The sequence below is a fragment of the Lissotriton vulgaris genome, chromosome 7 (genome assembly GCF_964263255.1).
Source record: "Lissotriton vulgaris chromosome 7, aLisVul1.2, whole genome shotgun sequence".
NCBI classification, from domain to species: domain Eukaryota; kingdom Metazoa; phylum Chordata; class Amphibia; order Caudata; family Salamandridae; genus Lissotriton; species Lissotriton vulgaris.
In genome coordinates, this window is record NC_141695.1 from 1,199,223,862 (window position 1) to 1,199,236,167 (window position 12,306).

Consider the following 12,306-nt stretch of genomic DNA (forward strand, 5'->3'; position numbering starts at 1 on the left):
ATTTTGAATACATTAAGTTTAAAACGAAATTATTTCTATTAAGTTTAAGTTTCATTTTAAAAAGTGTTCACCCACAGTTAAAAACATATATTTAATATAATCCTTTTCAAATTATTAAATGTGGTGTATAGAATTAATTAAACAGTAGTGTGAATATTTTAATAATTATTAATGTTGCAATAAGTTTTACATTTAAAAAGTTATTAAAATATTTTAAAATAAAATAAGAATTCTGTTTTATTTTTTAGGGACAAGCACTTCAGAGATACAGGCACAGTCATGTACAGATGCAAACATAATCGCTGCACAATCAACGCATGGAGACACGTTGTCCCTGCAGGGATAAAATCAGTCACCAAGAAATACAGACACAATAACTGAACATGGACAATCACCATAGAGAGTGAGGCATTGAGATATTCTTTGGTACATAAAAATATTTATTCAACTATCTATAAAACAAAAATGTTTAGCACGGCACAGAGACAGGGCCTTCCCAGGGCCTGATGTTCTGATGCTCTTCATCCCAGTACCGCAGCAGCCCTTCTCCCACTCTTCCTAGCACTGCCCGAGAAGCTATAGATTCTCATTGCAGTAATCAGTGTCGCAGCAGAAGCTCCTTTCTTCATATTTAATTCTGATGACCTTGCATTGACCTCGTGTCGCACAGCCTCCATGCAGCTTCCCTGAACATGGGGGGAAAAACAAAGAAAAAAGATGGAAAAGAAAATATAAATGTCAAGAATATTGTAAGTCAGATGGCCAAGTTGAGATACCCTTTCTACATCTTCCACCTCTCCCCGGTCCAATCTGTTTGCGACCAACCCTAATCACAACAGCAAAAGCCAAGTAATCCCACAGGCGGTTGGGTAACTAATGAAAACAAAAAACTGTATTCCTAGAGGAGCCTATACTATGCTCAATGAGCCATGCAAGTTAACATAAATATTAGAATATTGATTTGCATGGTTCATTGAGCATAGAATAGACTCCTCTAGGAATACAGTTTTTGTACATATATATATACATATATATATTTTTGCTGAAACAATAATCATATTTTAAAGCAGCAGGAACATATACTCATATTACTTCCACATGAATGAAATGAATAGTATATCCTATGCATATGCAGTTTGGTATAGGAAACCAAGTAAACCATAATATGGATTCTCTCAACCACGTTTATGTTTGCAAAATCAGGAGTTCGGGACTACTTTCAGCACCAACAAAGTTGGGTCACTTGAGTAAAACATTAGGCATCATTTTAGCGCTTGCAGACATGACAAAAATGCTGTAGGGCTTAACTGGATGCTCTATATATGATTTATTGTTGCATAACACTCGTTATGTAAGACATTTATATGCTCACTAACTGCATATGCATCCTATTGTATCTAGCAAATAACTTTCAAAAAAGTTAATGAGCACTCTTCCATATTAGTTTTTAGCCAGTTCTGAACCAGGCTTGAGAAAGGCTTTTTCAATGTTGCAAACAGGCACATGGCATGGGCCTTCAAGTCACATGTGCCTATACATAAAACACAGGAAATATATGACAATAAATGGATTTCATGATCTTCGTGCAGACTACCAGTTGAAACTATAAAAGGTGTGTTATTATCAAGGACCAAAATACATACAAAGTCTTACATATATGCAAAGGCGAGCCAGTATTAGCCTTGGATCCCAGACTTCTGATTGAAGGACCATTGTATTCCAAGTGAAACACTGTCTGTCAGACAATATTAGCCCTTGGCAGGCCAGCTGCTCTTCTCGCTAGACCTGGTCACACAACACCCTGAAAAACCTAGAAACAATTTCCTAAACTCCAATAGCTCCCTCTCAGAGGATGAAATCTGCAGCAAGGACTTCACAGTCATTTGAGATTTAAATTTCCACTTGGAGTCTCAAATAGATGGAGACACCAAGGATCTGTTTGAAAACATGAATGTTTTCAGTCTCCCCCAGCTGGTACAAAATCCACCCACACTGCTGGCCACACATTGGATGCCATTTTTCCAATAATAAAACCATCTCTAACTTTAATCTTCTACCACTATTTTGGTCGGATCATTTAGCCATTTTTCTTTAACTAAGGTACAGAGGTATCATCAGCTCCTAACAATAGGCGTAGTAATAGGCGTAGTACGACCCGCTGTAGGGCATGAGCCAATCTGGATTACAAACAACTTCACCTACAACTCAGGGAATCCTTCCCTCCACCTGTGGAAACCCCTGAGTTAGCCACCTAGGACTACTAAGATTGGCTAAATACCGTGCTCTCGCTAACCTTTCCTAAGGCCAAACAAAGCACACAAAAAAGCTGTCCACACTTTGGCTAGAAAATCAAAGCTGTAGGCGACAAGAAAGGAAATGGAGGTCTCAGTATGAATCTCATGAAAAAGAAGCATACAAATTGTCCTTATTCAGATATAAAACTCTCCTGGTTAAGGAAAAAACAGCATTGTTTACCTTCTCAAATCGAATCCTCTAAAAACTCTGCCAGGGAATAATTAAAATAGCAAAACGACTAGAGATTAAAGGAGATTGGCACAGTCAACCCTTCTGTGACACCACTGCTCAATTTCTTAAGAGCAAAGTCGATCAAATCTATAACCTATTCAATCACCCCAACAATGCTAATTCACAACTGACTAACAGCATGAGTGATTGCTTGATGGATAATGATATCCCACTGGCCTTGTTAAATGCCTTTACCCCTGTCTCGGTAATGCAGATTTATAATCTCATTTAGACCACCAAATCTGGATCCCCAGATGATCTTTGCCCCCCCACCCCCCAGTGCTCAAGTCTACAAGTCTACTGTGAAGCCTATAGCCACAATACTGATAAACATCTTCAAGTCCATGTTTAAGACGTGAATCTTTCCCACTCTCTGGAAGAGGACTTCCATTCTTCCTCTCTTAAAAAAAAAGCTAGCCGGGATCCGGAGGACCTTTCTAATTACCGATCCATTTCTAGACCTCCCTTTCCATCCAAAATAATAGAAAAATTATGAACAGCCAACTGAATCAATTCATCAAAGAGACAAATCTGTTGGACCCAACACAATTCGGGTTCAGATCGAAAAACAGTACCGAGACAGCCCTACTTAAGGCCACTGATGAACTCAAGATCATCCTAGACGAAAGAGGAACGGCTACTCTGATCCTGTTGGATCTGTAGGCAGCTTTGGACACTGTGGACCACCCTACTCTGATTTCTCACTTGGAAGCCGTTGGTACAAAAAAACTAAATATGGCCTTGAAACTACTCAAATCTTTCCCTAACAACAGGGAGAACACAGTCAAATTAGATACTTTCTGTGTAACACCTTCTCATTGCACTGTGGAGTTCCACAGGGATGGTCGCTGAGCCCAACCCTTTTTAAGCTTTATGTAATGGAACTCACCCCTCTTATTCAATACTTTGTCTTCTCCCTCACGTCTTATGCGGACGAAACACAGATTGAGATATCCGCCTCCAATTATACCAATTACACTAGCCTCAGAATTCATAATTGTATGAAAGAAATCAGTATATGGATGAGTAAGCACTGTCTTAAATTAAACCCAGGAAAGGCAGAGGTGATTCTCTTGGGAAAGAATCCCAATTTCTGATCCACAGCCAGCTGGCCGTCAGAAATGGACATGCTCCCCTCGCCCACTCCCAAAGCCAAGAGTCTCAGGATAATTCTAGATGATAAGATGAATCTTAATGCTGTCTTATAGTCCGATTATAATACCCTCAGAATCGTAAACAAAAAATTAAACTTTCTTCCCATTAACTCTAGAAAGACAGTGATTTCCACATTAATTCTCTATAAATTTGGATTCTTGTAATGGTTTATACATCAGTCTTCAGTCACAATATATTAGCACACTTCAGGTTCTGCAGAGCTCAGCCGCTAGGCTACTTCTTGGCCTTCCCAAACATCAGTCAGTTTCCCAAGCCATCAAAGATCTTCACTGGTTGACTGTTACAAATAGGATAAAATGTAAGGTACTTTACCTTCATACAGGGCCCTCAACGAATCGGGACCAGCTTTTCTGAGAGAAGCTATATCTTGGTATGTTCCAATTAAAATCTTAAATCAATGGGAACCTACATAAGAAACACCTTCAGATACAACAAATATAAATGGGGTGGAAGCAGTTTTCTTGCTGGAGCAACCAAACAGTGGAATTTCCTGCCTATACACATTAGTATGGCTTCCTAGCTTTAGACGTTTAGAAAGCTCCTTAAAACCTGGCTCTTTAACCAATAATTCCTACCTTTCTCACATCTGCTCAGCATTTAGACTAGCGCCAAGACACCCTCGGGTATACGCTGCACTCTACAAATTTCTTTAACTTAGCATAACATGTTGGTCTTAGAGTGAGTATAGAGGTAAGGGCCAGCGGTAGGCATGGGCAGTGTGGGCAGCTGCCCAGGATCCCCTGGCTGCTCATACAATGCAAAAGAGAGTGGTGTATGAGGGGCAGAATCTGCTAAAAAAATGTATTAGAATTGGGGAGTGCAGAAGGGGAGAACTGACAAAGTGAGTTAAGAAGATAGGGGAGAAAAGTGGTGAAGAACAAGATATGGATGGGGAGAAGGGGATGTTATAGGGTCAGCACCAGCGAGAGGATGGCACGATGAGGGGAGATGAATTATGAAGAGCATGTAGGGGAAATGTGCATGTTAGAGAGACAGAACGAGTAAGAGGAGAGTAGAGGCAGGGAGAGATTAAACATGAAGAGTAGAACATGAGGGAAGATGTGATGTAAAAGGGGCAGAGCCAGCTAATAATGCTGAGGCTGGAGCGAAAGATACAAGCTGAGAGGTAGAGCATGGATTGGAGAGGGGGAATCATAAGCGAACTTAAATCGTGGGGAGAGGAAATGGTGAGAGGTAGATGCAGGGCCGGCTTTAGGGTGGTGTGAAAGGTGCAGCAGCACCTGTCACTGACTTTGATGGGCCGCTGTGTTTAAAAATTACTTATGGGTTTAAAAGCATGTGCTGCAGAGTTCCTTATCTGTCCAAGAGTTTTCAGGCAATGATAAAAATGTCAAGATAGCTCAGGTGATCAATGTTCCTTTAGCTCATCATAAAGTAATAGGCCTGCTTCAAAATCGGATCACAGAACTGCGTGTGAGTGAACTAGGAGTAGTGCTATAGTCAGAGAAGGGCTATGGAGAGATGAGGGGCACTGTTGGAGAGTGGTGGTGAGGTAATTTGTGGAGAAGGAGGTAATGGGGGCACCAAGAAAGACTGTTGCACCGGGCGCCACCAGTGCTAAAGCTGGCCCTTAGTAGATGTAAGAGGACAGGACCACATTAATACACACCACAGAGATTCGGAATTTGAAAGGAACGACCTAATAATGGCCCTTCCAAATTCCAAATTCTGAATTAGTATTGGGTCGCAAACCCAAATTGCTATTCGGTAATGTTTATTGAATCATAATTTGTGGTTTGTACATACCAAAAAGTATTTTGTGTATACAAACAACTCAATTCTGCAACTCAGGCCGTTTGAGATCTCAAGAAGCCTTGATACATCTGTCCCATACTGTATTTACTCCCAGATGTCAAAACGATTTTATTAATGCACTGACAAATTGAGAAATGAAAACTAAAAAGTGGTACAGAGATTTGTGTGGCATTGAAAGCGAGTAACTGTAACATGTGATTTGCAAGTGTATGTTTGTGAGCGAAAACACTAGCCAGTATAGAAAGTAATTTTTCGGCCTGGCGTTTGTCAAGACCTTTTGCATTTAAAACAAAAAAAAAAACAATATGTATATATATATATATATATATATATATATATATATATATATATATATATTACCTACTGGCAGTCGCCAGTAGGTATATATAGTTAGGATTTTTTTGAATAGGGATTTCTGAAAATTCTATGTTGAATAACTTTGGCGTTGATGGATGGAATTGGCTGAAATTTTCAGGAAAATGGCACATTTTGTTTCTGAGCGTCCCCTGAAAGTTTGGGGGGGGTTTCGTCAAGCGGGGGCCGAGAAAAAAGGGTGGTCCCAGAACGTGTTTTTAACATTGAGTTTTCCATAGGGCGGTTAGACTCACTTTTAGCCCGAACGGCTGAATGGATTTCTATGAAACTTGGCAAAATTGTAGAGACTGTTTGCCCGATGTGCCTTTGCTAGGTCTCAAGATATGTGCTCCAGTGGATTTTGAGAAATTAACTTTCAAAAAAATATATATATCTGTGACAGCGTCCCGGTTAGCGCCCCGGTTCGCGTACCAGACGCGTAACGGAACTTCGCGAGGAGAAGCGGATTGGCTCTCCGGTGACTCTCAACATTCTAAACAGTCCGGAGTGGCCGCCATCTTGTCTCTCGGTAGGATCGAGAGACAAGAGGTGGAAATAAACGAAGGGGGAAATGAATGAAAGGGGCAAGGTAGACCCCTCCTGACCCCCTAGGATTGATGTGGGGGCTATTAAAGGGCCCCGCGGGGCAAAAAAATAAAATACATTTTTTTTCGATTTTTCGCGGTGGAAGCGCTACCCGGTACGCTCACCGGGTAGCTCACCGGTAGAATAACGGGAGTCCGCCATCTTGTGTTTCGGACAAATTTAGTCACAAGATGGAGGATAAACAATGTTGGGAATGGGTATAAGGGGGCACGGGAGACATATCCTGACCCCCTAGGTTTTCTGAGGGTGGCTGAGGAGGCCCATATATGTAAAAAAAAAAAATTTCGCACGGTTAGCGCCCGGTCCACGCACCGGGTAGCGTTCCGGAAAGCGTAACAAGGGGAAAACCAAGGGAAATAGTAAAATAATATTTTAGAGTGCTTTGAGGTAGGGTAGCTCTGAATAGAGCTGTTGTGTTGTGTGGGTGATGTAAGTACCAACATGTAGGTAACAATGAAGAGTCTAAAATTCAATGTACACCGTCTCCTCTGTAGATATTTTGTATGTTCTAATATGAGTTATTTAAATGTAAATGTGTGGAAAAGCACTTCATGCTTTAAAGCAATTGTATTTTTGAACTGATTGTTCTTTCCTCTTAGTCTTCCTCTTTGGTTTTTTTCCCCACACTCTTCTTCAGCATGATAGTTGATAAATTTGTTCCCTCAAAAAATTTATATACATAAAAAAATTATATTAAATACATATAAAATATATTTTTCCTTTAAAAGAAGAATACATTTTACAGCTTTTGATATTTGCTATTAAAAAACCATTGAAATTCACTGAAAAAACCATAGGTTATAGACCATATATAGTTAGGAATTAGCATTTACAAAACCTTGAAAATTCACTGAAAAAACCATAGGTTATAGACCATATATAGTTAGGAATTAGCATTTATAAAACCTTATTTTACTCACACAAAACCATTGAAATTCGCATATATAGTTAGCTGCACTAACTATATATCGCGCACCCGCAATCCACTGCTGATGATGTCACATATTACATCATTCATGACATGGTCAGTGACATCACTGATGACATCACTGATGACATCTCAAATGACATCACTGATGACATCACTGATGACAACATCCAGTGACTGTATGTTTCTGTAAAGTTAAACGATGTCTTACAAATTGAAGAATGAGTGGATGTATAAGTGTCTGGATGAAGGATTTAGTAGGTGCATGACTGACTGTATGAGTGAGTGATTAAATGTGTCTTACTGAGTACATGGGTTAGTGACTAAACTGTCTTAATTTGTGCATCATTATGTCTGTTGTTCTGTAAACTGCTGCATGTGTTGATCAGTAGCTATATGAGTAACTATATGGGTTATTGATTGGTTGCCCACGTATTTGTATGGGAGACTGAGTGTGTGTGTGGGGGTGGCTGGGAGGTGTATGACTCTGTGCATAGATGTGTGAGCAGTTGATTCACTAGATGTATGGGTTCAAAAGTGCATGTGGAAACAGCTGTATGGGCGGTTGACTGTGTGCATGAGTGTATTGGTGAGTGAATGGATATCTCAGTGTTACATGTCAAAGTAAGTACATATGTAAAACACAGTACATGTGAGAGTTGACATATATAAATAACTGTGCATAAGAGCCAGTGAATGTGTGAGTGGCTGTATGGATCATTGTGAACTTGTATCAGGGATTGTATAAGAGAGTAAATATGTGTTAGTATATGTTTGAATAAGTAAGGTGTGTATAACTGTATAGTTGAGGAAATGGAGGTGTGATTGATTCTTTGCATGACTGACTAGGTGTGTGAGTAACTCCATGGATGAGTGACAGTCTGTGAGTGTCTGTTTACACTGAGTGTATCTAAGGTTATATTAGAGTCTGAAGAGGTTCATCGTATTATCACATGAATGATGTCATCAGTGATGTGATCAGTAATGTCAAATGAGATGTCATCAGTGATGTCATCAGTGATGTCATTTGAGATGTCATCAGTGATGTCATCAGTGATGTCATTTGAGATGTCATCAGTGATGTCATTTGAGATGTCATCAGTGATGTCATCAGTGATGTCACTGACCATGTCATGAATGATGTAATATGTGACATGATCAGCAGTGGATTGCGGGTGCGCGATATATAGTTAGTGCAACTAACTATGTATGCGAATTTCAATGGTTTTGTGTGAGTAAAATAAGGTTTTGTAAATGCTAATTCCTAACTATATATGGTCTATAACCTATGGTTTTTTCAGTGAATATATATATATATATATATATATATATATATATATATATATATATATATATATATATATATATATTCACTGAAAAAACCATAGGTTATAGACCATATATAGTTAGGAATTAGCATTTACAAAACCTTATTTTACTCACACAAAACCATTGAAATTCGCATACATAGTTAGTTGCACTAACTATATATATATTGTCGCTCCAGGTTGTCCACCTCTTGAGTAGCACACGAGCAGCAGCTTTATTTATGTGTAGGTGAGGGCGGGGATCCGCTTGTAGACGCCGCTCCGTAATGGATCTGCCCGACGCGTTTCGAAGCTCCATCTGCTTCTCTTCAGGGGCTTTAACGGAAGCGGTGTGCGCACCCGTTACACTTCTCCAATTTGATATAACTCACCCGCCGATGGGAGGCTCCAATGAGACTTCTGGGAAGTGTAGTGCGGAAAGCACACAATCAAGTCCTGTATGGACTCCACAAGTGGGCCCGTCCTCGATCCCATGTACGGCTGCTACTTCACTGCCGTGACCCCCACGTTAACGGGGTGGTGCATACTCCGCGGCTGGACTGCCGCGTGTAAATTGTCGCTCCAGGTTGTCCACCTCTTGAGTAGCACACGAGCAGCAGCTTTATTTATGTGTAGGTGAGGGCGGGGATCCGCTTGTAGACGCCGCTCCGTAATGGATCTGCCCGACGCGTTTCGAAGCTCCATCTGCTTCTCTTCAGGGGCTTTAACGGAAGCGGTGTGCGCACCCGTTACACTTCTCCAATTTGATATAACTCACCCGCCGATGGGAGGCTCCAATGAGACTACTGGGAAGTGTAGTGCGGAAAGCACACAATCAAGTCCTGTATGGACTCCACAAGTGGGCCCGTCCTCGATCCCATGTACGGCTGCTACTTCACTGCCGTGACCCCCACGTTAACGGGGTGGTGCATACTCCGCGGCTGGACTGCCGCGTGTAAATTGTCGCTCCAGGTTGTCCACCTCTTGAGTAGCACACAAGCAGCAGCTTTATTTATGTGTAGGTGAGGGCGGGGATCCGCTTGTAGACGCCGCTCCGTAATGGATCTGCCCGACGCGTTTCGAAGCTCCATCTGCTTCTCTTCAGGGGCTTTAACGGAAGCGGTGTGCGCACCCGTTACACTTCTCCAATTTGATATAACTCACCCGCCGATGGGAGGCTCCAATGAGACTTCTGGGAAGTGTAGTGCGGAAAGCACACAATCAAGTCCTGTATGGACTCCACAAGTGGGCCCGTCCTCGATCCCATGTACGGCTGCTACTTCACTGCCGTGACCCCCACGTTAACGGGGTGGTGCATACTCCGCGGCTGGACTGCCGCGTGTAAATTGTCGCTCCAGGTTGTCCACCTCTTGAGTAGCACACGAGCAGCAGCTTTATTTATGTGTAGGTGAGGGCGGGGATCCGCTTGTAGACGCTGCTCCGTAATGGATCTGCCCGACGCGTTTCGAAGCTCCATCTGCTTCTCTTCAGGGGCTTTAACGGAAGCGGTGTGCGCACCCGTTACACTTCTCCAATTTGATATAACTCACCCGCCGATGGGAGGCTCCAATGAGACTTCTGGGAAGTGTAGTGCGGAAAGCACACAATCAAGTCCTGTATGGACTCCACAAGTGGGCCCGTCCTCGATCCCATGTACGGCTGCTACTTCACTGCCGTGACCCCCACGTTAACGGGGTGGTGCATACTCCGCGGCTGGACTGCCGCGTGTAAATTGTCGCTCCAGGTTGTCCACCTCTTGAGTAGCACACGAGCAGCAGCTTTATTTATGTGTAGGTGAGGGCGGGGATCCGCTTGTAGACGCCGCTCCGTAATGGATCTGCCCGACGCGTTTCGAAGCTCCATCTGCTTCTCTTCAGGGGCTTTAACGGAAGCGGTGTGCGCACCCGTTACACTTCTCCAATTTGATATAACTCACCCGCCGATGGGAGGCTCCAATGAGACTTCTGGGAAGTGTAGTGCGGAAAGCACACAATCAAGTCCTGTATGGACTCCACAAGTGGGCCCGTCCTCGATCCCATGTACGGCTGCTACTTCACTGCCGTGACCGACCCCCACGTTAACGGGGTGGTGCATACTCCGCGGCTGGACTGCCGCGTGTAAATTGTCGCTCCAGGTTGTCCACCTCTTGAGTAGCACACGAGCAGCAGCTTTATTTATGTGTAGGTGAGGGCGGGGATCCGCTTGTAGACGCCGCTCCGTAATGGATCTGCCCGACGCGTTTCGAAGCTCCATCTGCTTCTCTTCAGGGGCTTTAACGGAAGCGGTGTGCGCACCCGTTACACTTCTCCAATTTGATATAACTCACCCGCCGATGGGAGGCTCCAATGAGACTTCTGGGAAGTGTAGTGCGGAAAGCACACAATCAAGTCCTGTATGGACTCCACAAGTGGGCCCGTCCTCGATCCCATGTACGGCTGCTACTTCACTGCCGTGACCCCCACGTTAACGGGGTGGTGCATACTCCGCGGCTGGACTGCCGCGTGTAAATTGTCGCTCCAGGTTGTCCACCTCTTGAGTAGCACACGAGCAGCAGCTTTATTTATGTGTAGGTGAGGGCGGGGATCCGCTTGTAGACGCCGCTCCGTAATGGATCTGCCCGACGCGTTTCGAAGCTCCATCTGCTTCTCTTCAGGGGCTTTAACGGAAGCGGTGTGCGCACCCGTTACACTTCTCCAATTTGATATAACTCACCCGCCGATGGGAGGCTCCAATGAGACTTCTGGGAAGTGTAGTGCGGAAAGCACACAATCAAGTCCTGTATGGACTCCACAAGTGGGCCCGTCCTCGATCCCATGTACGGCTGCTACTTCACTGCCGTGACCCCCACGTTAACGGGGTGGTGCATACTCCGCGGCTGGACTGCCGCGTGTAAATTGTCGCTCCAGGTTGTCCACCTCTTGAGTAGCACACGAGCAGCAGCTTTATTTATGTGTAGGTGAGGGCGGGGATCCGCTTGTAGACGCCGCTCCGTAATGGATCTGCCCGACGCGTTTCGAAGCTCCATCTGCTTCTCTTCAGGGGCTTTAACGGAAGCGGTGTGCGCACCCGTTACACTTCTCCAATTTGATATAACTCACCCGCCGATGGGAGGCTCCAATGAGACTTCTGGGAAGTGTAGTGCGGAAAGCACACAATCAAGTCCTGTATGGACTCCACAAGTGGGCCCGTCCTCGATCCCATGTACGGCTGCTACTTCACTGCCGTGACCCCCACGTTAACGGGGTGGTGCATACTCCGCGGCTGGACTGCCGCGTGTAAATTGTCGCTCCAGGTTGTCCACCTCTTGAGTAGCACACGAGCAGCAGCTTTATTTATGTGTAGGTGAGGGCGGGGATCCGCTTGTAGACGCCGCTCCGTAATGGATCTGCTCGACGCGTTTCGAAGCTCCATCTGCTTCTCTTCAGGGGCTTTAACGGAAGCGGTGTGCGCACCCGTTACACTTCTCCAATTTGATATAACTCACCCGCCGATGGGAGGCTCCAATGAGACTTCTGGGAAGTGTAGTGCGGAAACGGGGGCCACGAGACCCCCGTTACGAGACCCGCTATCCAAGGAGTCTCGTAAGTGGAGCTGCGTGACGGATGAGGACAGGAGTGATGTTTGGGGGCTCAT

General features: G+C 43.9%; 1 long non-coding RNA gene across 1 annotated transcript in view; it reads right to left on the minus strand.

Annotated features, from left to right (window-relative positions):
* Nucleotides 1-497: 497 nt before the first annotated feature.
* The window catches only part of LOC147703165 (uncharacterized), a 62,776-nt gene continuing 50,967 nt past the window's right edge, over nucleotides 498-12,306 (minus strand). The window contains exon 3 of the long non-coding RNA XR_015297284.1: nucleotides 498-686. This is a non-coding gene — a long non-coding RNA (uncharacterized LOC147703165). The remainder of the gene's footprint in view (nucleotides 687-12,306) is intronic.